Below are 10,013 nucleotides of genomic sequence, written 5' to 3'. Positions count from 1 at the left end.
AGCACCAGAACAGCTCTCTTACCAATCAGACACAAAGAGACTCAGTCAGAATCCCCATTTACGAGGTTTCTAGCTGTACAATACCCCATACATGGACGATTTCTTTTATCTGACTTTTCTTGCAAACCTCACAAAACAAATTACAGCCAACATTTGCACTGAGCGAGCTGGCACAAAGAAAATGGATGCAGCCAAAAATTCATCTTCCACAGCTGTGCACGATTCATTCCACAGCGTGGAAATCCAATCATTTTTTAAAACTAAACTAGGAGCATAATTCTTATCTGAGTGGGCCAGATCCTCAGCTGGTATAGCTCAAGATAAAGGTAGCTCCATTAAGGTGAATGGAGATACTTTTATTTATAGCAACAGGATCTGCTCAATGTCTTTTTCAGATACTACTAGATAAAAGCGCTTACCCTAAGACAGCTATCAGCAGAGATATTTAAAACTTGAGTGGGAGGTAACTCAGCAAAGGTCTTTTCCATCTCTAATTTCTAGGATAGTATAAAGTTTTTGGCTACCATGGGGATGTAAAAAGCTTGGCTTAGGTCAGTGATGAATGTCAATATGCTCTGTCATATTTTTATTTTCATTCCTAGGCAAGGATGTGTCACACAAAAAACAAAGAAGGGCGGTTGATGTTGTACAAAGAAGCAATGTGAGAAAGCTGAAAAGGTAACAGGTTATAAGTGTCAATTGAAAAGGGTCCATTTTCTGTGCTGTGCTTGATTAAATTCTGCTCTCGAGGCAAACCCTGGCTTCTGATGATCCACACATACCAGCATTTTCAAACTATACTCTACACCTCAAAAACAATTTCCATCGCTCAGTCATTTTGCATATTCACCCCTGAGTGTCATTTCCTTACTGCTCTGAGCAGGGATTATAAATTTGTCAGACTGCATTTGAGATTTCACTGCAGGGCTCTGAGCTCCTCGTAACTCAGCATGGCCAAAATGATTCCATATGCACAATTTTTCTTGATGTTGTTTTTTGAGATTCGAGGTAGGATAATGAAAATATTAACACTGAGAATGACGTATTGGGTTGTGCACTGTAATGTGCAATTACTGCTATGTTTTAACTTCTAGTACATTTAAAGTACATTTCAGAATATTGTCTATTAGTGCATTTTCTTTCTACTTCTAGACTGCAGTGGAGAGATAGCAATGACACAGTCACCAGCATCCCTATCAGTCAGTGTAGGAGAAAGTGTTGCTATCATCTGCAAAGCCACTTCGAGCGTTTATGATAACATAGCCTGGTACCACCAGAAACCCGGAGAAGCTCCTAAGCTTCTTATCTATGAAGCTTCTGACCGTCACACAGGTTTCCCAGGCCGATTCAGCGGCAGTGGTTCTGGAACTGATTTCACCTTTACAATCAAGCTGTTGATGCAGGAGATTATTATTGTCAGCGGTATGATGAGCAGCCTCTCACAGTGATACAGACCAAAACAAAAACTTCCCTATGCTGTGAAGTGTGTATTGTCCTGGCCATCAGTTCTATACCCAATACATGGAAGACACTTCTGGCCTTAGATTGTTTTGAAGTTAAATCTCATATGAACAGAAAACAAAATCAGTTTAAAAATGCAACCCATGTCTACTTTTATTCTGTAGTCTCCCAAAAGAAATGCAGTTTCCATCAGTTTTCATATCCTTATGAACATTTAAGATTTCATATATGAAATATTTAAGACAAACGGGATGTATGTATCCACTTTGCTTAACACTTAGGCTGCATTATAGTCAGATTTAATCTGAAGGGATCATGAAAAGTATAATATACCTATTTTTATTGGAATGAATTTCTTCAGAGCATAGTGAAGCTGCACAGTTACTGAGAAGTAATCACCCTGTCTGATATAATTGTTGCAGTTGTAGTGATTAATTATTATACCTCGGTATTACATTCTGGGGATATTTTTTAAACAAATAGCCTGCAAAACATACAAGATCTTTGAGCATAAAAAGGGGGAAACTACTGTCTAAAATTTATCCCCATGACTCACTAGTAAATCTTGACTGTCAAACTGTCTGGCAGTGGGTCAAGAGCATGAATACCAACCTCAGAGCGGACTGTTAAGAAGCAGGGCACAAACCCCAAATTGGCTGTGAGTTCTATACTTAGAGTTCACCAAGCACGTATCAAGTGTAAATTCCTCAGGCACTATAGCAGTCTGAAAATGGAGTCACAGACAGTCCCCTTGGGTATGCCTGTCTATCTTGCAACCCAGGTGAGTCTACCTTTGTGATAGATGGTGCCTTACACCAAAAATCACAACAATATTCAGGTTACTCCCAGTCCCAAAGGGCCAGTCACTTACCCCAGGTCAATTGCACCTTAGATCTCACACCAAAGACAACACTTGTAGTCAATCCTATAATAAACTAGCTAAAGATTTATTAACTAGGAAAAGGAAATAAGAGAGTTACCTGCAAGGTTAAAGCAGGTAAACATATATACACACAAATGAGTTCCAATCTTAAGTTTCAAAAAGTAATAGAAACTTCTATAATAAGCAAGCTCCATATGTCCTTTCAGGATAGCCCAGGTCATGCCCTCAGGACCCTTTGCTTTTGCATAGTAATCCTTGCCCCTCAAAGTCCAAGCAGCATAAAAGATACTGTTCATCCTTGTTAGAGTTTTTTATGCTTTCCCCCATTCTGCTTCTTGTGGCTAATTCAGTGGTTGGGAGGAATTCATTTCCACGCCTCCTCTTCCTGGGGGCAAAGGGTACAAATCAACAAAGTCTTCTGTTTTCTGATGTTCATCTGGTGTTGATGGGCCTCCTTTGTTGGGCAGTTAGGAACTACTATTTCATGCTAGTTAATGCTTCTATCCTGTCTGGTGATTTACAGTGACCGAGCAAACACTTAAATATTCCCTTATAACATGGGATACAGCTATCGTAAGTGAGATTAATGCATGCAGCGTAAGTCTAAACACTAAACACATTCTAATAATTCAAATACCTATTTTAACAATCCTAACACACAGGTGAGCCAGACAGGTTCCAGCTATGCACTTGTCAGTGTTCACTTGACACCTAGGGGCCTTGGCATAAATTGGCACCTGATCTGCCAACATCACCCTGATCATAAACAGACTCTGTAGGTTTGGCTTGTCAGGAGTTTTGTTAAACCCGCCACAGAATTCCTTCATTTTAGGTGCTCAAATGCACTTTCCTTAAAATTCTCACAGTGCCTAAGAGGGCTGTCTCCTGGAGGCCACTGATTGTGATGTCTAGCACTCCTAATTTATTCTTAAACTGCTCATTCATATGCCCAGTAATCACTGGGATCATCTTTGTTCCAGTTTTCCATAATTGTTCTACTTCACAGCAGAGCTCTCTATATTTCGCTGCCTTCCTTTCTTCTTTCTTTTTTATGTTTCCATCTGTTGGTAGGGCAACATCAATTAGCAAGGTCTTATTTGTCTCCTTTTCTACAAACAGCTCTATCCAGCCTGTTTGCCTGCACCATTCAGTCTATGTCAATTGCCAGATCCCATAAAATTGTAGCCTTTTCATTCTTTAGAGCACCTTCAATTTGGTGGTCATAGTACCACATGGTTGATTTAAATCCATACTTGCCCCAGAAGCTCCAATGCAGACACTTGGTAACCTCAGTATGCCTGTTCATATAGCTTCTCCCAGCCAGGCTCCCGCAGGTGCTCAAGATATGATCTGCTGTCTTTTCCTCCCCAGAGCACATTCTGCAGTTCAGAGAGCAGTTCTGTCAGTCAATTTTCTTCTGTAGGCCGGAAGGACTGTTCTTGCGCACTCATAATGAGGTTGTCTCTCTTTTGAGGTCCTTCCACAAGCTGTGAGTTTGTTAATGTTAAGTCACTAATGGGTTTGCTCTCCCTCCACCACTGTCTATGAACTGATTTCTGTACAAATCTTTCAAGTCTTTCTTTGGTGATTTGCTTTCTCCTTTCTTTTATGCTTTCTTGGGCTGGAGTGCACACTTGGTCATTGCTTGTTATTGCAACCAGATGAATTTCACTCTGACTCCTCATATATTTTGAGGTCATTGTCACTTGCTTCCTCCACAGATAACAGGCCTTTTCCTCCATCATATCATTGGATGTGCATCCTGTCCATGTCTGGATTGATATTCATTATTGTATGCATTGCCAGGTGCTTAACTCAGATCACATTCTTCAAGTTGAGTTTTGTCTGTAAAGTAGTTCATATTCATCTGTAATATTCTTTCCTCACTTCTTTGATTTCCTTATGTTGTAAATCTGACAGTTCCGCCATTCCAAGGTATTTGTAGGAGCCATGCTGAGAAATCTTAGACAGTACCTTTCATGCCATCTGATTGTACCAGTTTGTCCCTCTTTACAGATGCCAACACACATTCGGCCAAACCAACCTGTTGCTTTGTATCTTCAAACTTTTGTACACATCATCAATCTCTGTATCTTCTTTTGTGACCATCCACACAGGCTCAGATCTTTCACGTATAACCCATGCATTACTATTTGCTTTATGGTAGCCCCTAAAGACGTAGACATGGATCAGAGACTCATTGTGCTAAGTGCTGTATAAAAACAGAACAAATATATGGTGCTTGCCCTGAACAACTTATACTCTAAGTGTAAGGTATGAGACAACTGAGGGGGAGGGCAGGACTGTGGGGTTTGAAACGTGTTAATAACATCATACAGGGGAATCTTATAATTTCACATACAATGTTGCCACATATTTTACAAGGACAATACTGACCAGCAAATTATGAGTTTTCAAATGATACTTTACAAGGCATACTTTGTACAAAGGTTATTACAATAGTATGTGGCGTGTGAATATACGGGTGTATTCCATCACAGCCAGTCCTGTAAGGCTCCCATCAACCCCACCCAGACAGCTCTGTTGTAGCTGATGTAACACAAGAATGCTTGGCCCACCTGGATGCATCTCTGGTTTGGGCTTTACACACAAACAATGTGCAAGGCCGAGGGCTAAATTGTTCCAGAGACGTCAGTGCCCAAATTAGGAGACCTCATTTTCAAACAATGGGGTCTCAGTGGGATGCCCAACTTGCACATCTTAGTGCTCAGATCAACACACAGGAGCATAAATTCCCCTTCCATGAGCATAAATCCCAAACTAAGCATCAACATGTGGGGTTTGGACTAAGACAGCTCTCTGGTGGAAAACTGGCTCCACAGTATCAACTGTCTATTGAAATGTACAGCTGGAGACATAAAAGGGGAGACACGCATCACAGGGAAGAGATGCAGCAGACCATACAATACTGCACTCCCCAGGGAAATGTGCTCACACCAGCTTGGGCACACTACTTTGATTGATTACGTTGTGTGGACCATTCTGTCACTGAGCACGAGATGGCAATAGAAAGACAGAGCACTTCAGGAATGGACATTTCAGTCAAACAACAGGATGATGTTTGTTTAATATAATCCAGCCAAAAACATAAGAATGGCCTCATTGGGTTAGACCAATGGTCCATCTAGCCCAGTATCCTGTCTTCTGACAGTGGCCAGTGCCAGATGCTTCAGAGAGAATGAACAGAACAGGGCAATTTATAGAGTGATCCATCCCCTGTTGTCCAGTCCCAGCTTCTGGCAGTCAGACAGAGCTTTAGGGACACCCAGAGAATGGGGTTGCATCCTTGACCAGATTGACTAATAGCCATTGATGCACATATCCTCCATGAACTTATCTTATTCTTTTTTGAACCCAGTTATACTTTTGACCTTACAACGTCCCCTGGCAATACATTCTACAGACTGTGTGTTGTGTGGAGAAGTACTTCCTTATGTTTGTTTTAAACCTGCTGCCTATCTGTCTTTGGCTGACCACTGGTTCTTGTGTTATGTGAAGGGGTAAATAACACTTCCATATTCATTTTCTTCACACCAGTCATGATTTTATAGATCTCTATTTTATCCCCCCTTAGTCATCTCTCTTCTAAGATGAACCATCCAAATCTATTTAATCTCTCCTCATATGGAAACTGTTCCATAACCCTAATCATTTGTGTTGCCCTTCTCTGTACTTTTCCCAGTTTTAATATATCTTTTTTGACATGGGACCTGGACATGGTATTCAAGGTGTGGGCGTACCATGGATATATATAGTGGCATTATGATATTTTCTGTCTTATTATCTATCCCTTTCCTAATGGTTCCTAACATCGAGTTAGCTTTTTTGCCTGCTGCTTCACAGTGAACTATCACAAAAAAACATCCACAATGACTCCAAGATCTCTTTCTTGAGTGGTAACAGCTAATTTAGACCCCATCATTTTGTATATACAATTGGGATTATGTTTTCCATTATGCATTACTTTGCATTTATCAGCACTGACTGTCATCTGCCGTTTTGTTGCCCAGTCACCCAGGTTTGTGAGACCCCTATGTAATTCTTTGCAGTCAGCTTTGGACTTTGCTGAGCTAATGCCACACTAAAGGTCTCTGGTGAGACAAGAAACTGTTCCTGAAGCACTTGGGGTTGGGACAGTCTGATTTCCTTTTTCCTAAGAACACTATTATGGTTATACTTTGGTCCCCCTTGTGCAGCAATGCCCATGGCACTGATGCTGTGAGGGAGTCAACATTCAGAGACAGAAAAAGCAAATTCTTTGTGTCCCTGTCCAAGCTGAATGAACCTACTCCAAAGTTTTTTTTAATCTCTTCTCTTGGTGAAAGCTGCTGGTCAATAATGAGCCCATTGGGGATACCTGTCCCACCTACTCCTGGTCAATTACAGCCTCAGTGTGACTTGTTTTTAACTGTGTAACTAACAAAAAATAATTCACCCAATTATCAGCAAAATCTTTGATCATTTATTGACTAGATATTTCCCCCCTTGTGTTACATGTGCATCTTTCACTTGAAACAAGGGTTGACTGCTTCAAAGTAGAGAACTAGAGTCTACCCCCTGTATCGCTGCATGCATGGTATTGATGTGATATTTGGAACCACTCAATACAGCTACACCTACCTACACACACTCTCTCTCTCTCTCTCTCTCAACAAATGGACCAACAATATTCCCAGCTGGATTATACTACAGTTGATATACTAGAGTCACAGCATTTATCCTAAATCAGTTTATCCTAAATCCCACCACTAATGTCAATTCAAACTGGACACTCAAGAGATAAAATGGAAAAGTCCAGTAGGAATCTTATCTCCTACTATTTATCTAACAGCCCGTGGGAGGGGATGATCTAAGATAATTAACATCTCTAGAGACAATTTACATAGCTCATCCTCTTTGCATTTTCACACCCGAGTGCCATTTCCTCACTGCTCTGAGCAGCGATTATAAATCTACCAGGTTGCATTTTAGATTTCACTGCTGGGCTCTCAGCTTCTAGTCACCCAGAAGAGTCAAGATGATTTCCCACAACCTGCTTTTCTTCATGATGATGTTTTTATGGATTCAGGGTAAGAAAGAATAAAAATATGACATTTGAAAATGGTTTGGGGTTTATCTGGAGTGACACAGAATTCCTAGTATGTTTAATACCTAGTAAATTTAATCAAGTGAAACGTACTTTTAAAAATATTGTGACAGACACAGATTTTCTTTTTCTTTTTAGACTCCAGCGGTGATATTGTGATGACTCAGTCACCAGAGTCCCTATCAGCCAGCGGAGGAGAAAGCGTTAGTATCAGTTGCAAAGCCAGTTCGGGTATTACTAATGACATAGCCTGGTACCAACAGAAATCTGGGAAAGCTCCTAAACTCCTTATTTATGAAGCCTCTTCCCGTGGTACGGGGGTTCCAGCCCGGTTCAGTGGCAGTGGATCTGGCACTGCTTTCACATTCACCATCAGCAGTGTTGAAGTCGATGATGCTGGAGATTATTACTGCCAGCAGTATAACAGCTGGCCTCTCACAGTGATACAGACCATAACAAAAACCTCCGTAGGATGTGCCAGGTCTTTTGTGCTGGTCACTTGATCTACACTCATTATGTGGAAGGCACATTTAGCTCTCCCAATTCAACTCTGGACACACGTGAAGTAAAATAAAAAAAAATGATAAAAGTTTTTTTCCCTTTCTTTTCCCCCCCGCCCTCCGCAACCTGTGATGGGTCGGACTCCCCATCCAGGATGCCACCAGATGTACTGGGGTTTCACTGAGCCTGCCTGCTCCACTAGCCTGGGCTGCCTGTCTTTGTTTTGCTGAATCAGGGTCTCCGGCCTCTGGCAGCGCACACACACAGGCAGGGACGCACCAGCCGTAGAATCAAGCAGCTCTCTATGGAAAGATTCAAGTAGGAAATTGCCCAGAACTCACATGCACACCTCCTTTGGGGAGTAAATGCAAAATAATATTGTCTTGCACTGTATAGAAAGATCTGCACAGCACAAGTTCATAAAAATTCGCCCTCTCCCTCAATGTGGAAAAAGATGTGCACAGCTCTCCTCACCCCTCCCCCTCCCCCACATGAATTGCACAAACTGGATTTTGGAATAAACTAAAACAAGTTTATTAACTATAAAAGGAAAATTTTAAGTGATTATAAGGGACAGCAAACAGAACAAAGCAGATTACTAAGCAAATTAAACAAAACTCACAAACTAAGCTTGATTTACTAAAGAAAAAGGTTACAAAATGTAATTTCTCACCCCAAATGTTGACTTAGGCAGAATGAAGAGTTTCTGTAGCTGAGAGTTCCAGTTATTTCTCTTTACAGACTAGACTCCTCGGTCTCAGTCTGCATTCAGCCCTTCTCTTTCCCTCAGCTTAGTTCCTTTGTCTCTTCGGGTACTTTTAGCAGTCTTTCTTCTTGGGTGGGATGGCAGTGAAGGGAGAGTCCTGTTTACCTTACTCCCCAGCCTTAAAGAGAATTTACGTAAGGTGGGAATCTTTTGTTTCCCAGTCTTGACCTTTCCCTCCTTTTAGTGGAAAATCACTAGAAGTCCAAGATGGGGTTTAGTACCAGGTGACAGAACCACCTGACCTAATAGTGTCACAGCTATGTCCCAGGACGCCTCTCAGGAAGGAGAGAGATTAGTATCTTCAAAGTCTTATTGTTTCTTCCTAATGGCCCAAAAAGGCAGATGGCCTGTTGTCTGGTGGGTGTCTCACAAATACACACACAGTTGTAATTGTTACATACTCAATATTCCTAACTTAATATACAGAAAAGATACATGCATACAAATTGGATAATCACATTCAGTAAATTATAACCTGTCCAATGATACCTTCCAAGACCCATCTTCCATAAAATATATCTCAGTTATGCCATATCCATATCATAAGCATATTTCCATAAAGAATACGGGGCGTAACGTCACACAACCAATTTCTGCTGTTTTTGTGTCTTCCCCCAGATCTATGATACTCCCATTAAAATGTCAGGTTTGATTAGTTTTTGATTATATATAGATTTCTTATATAAAACATTAAAAATTATGATGATGTAAGTAACCATTTTGTTTAACAATCAGCCTGTAGCAGAGCTAAATTATGTTGGAAATTACAATTTTACCCTCTTTTGCTTAAAAGTAATTGCCTCAGCCAATCAGATCTCAGGAACGTGGCACAGTGTCTGAGGCACACCTGTCCTGTTGAGCCATCTGACCAACAAATCCACTTCTCTAGCACATGGGAACTCTCAAGCTCATCTGTGCAGGAGAAAGAGCTATTGCATCCTGAAATGTAGAACTGCAGAATTAAAAGGAGACACGTATCACAATAAAGAGATGCAGCCGACTATACAGTGAGTACTGTATTCCTCAGGGGAATGGACTAACACCTGCTTGGGCTGTCCTTTGACTAATTAAATTCAATGGTGAAAATCTTGGGTCAATAGTGGTCCCATAATGGCCAGCCGTTGGGGATATCTTTCCCGCCCACCTGGCCAATAATACCTAAGTGATTCATGATCATTTCTAACTATGTAACCGACAACAAACAACTCCCACAATTATCAGTGAAAACTTTGAAGCCTAATTTACTAGACATTATTCCTCTTGTATCATGTGCACACACTTCCCTTTAAACAATT

The 10,013-nt window shown here is 40.9% G+C and overlaps 1 pseudogene; it reads left to right on the top strand.

Annotated features, from left to right (window-relative positions):
- Window positions 1–950: 950 nt before the first annotated feature.
- Window positions 951–1,448, top strand: LOC144930533 (immunoglobulin kappa variable 3D-15 pseudogene; annotated as a pseudogene).
- Window positions 1,449–10,013: the final 8,565 nt, after the last annotated feature.

Source organism: Lepidochelys kempii, chromosome 4 (genome assembly GCF_965140285.1).
Source record: "Lepidochelys kempii isolate rLepKem1 chromosome 4, rLepKem1.hap1, whole genome shotgun sequence".
Lineage (NCBI taxonomy): Eukaryota > Metazoa > Chordata > Testudines > Cheloniidae > Lepidochelys > Lepidochelys kempii.
This window is presented reverse-complemented; position numbering and strand designations above follow the sequence as displayed.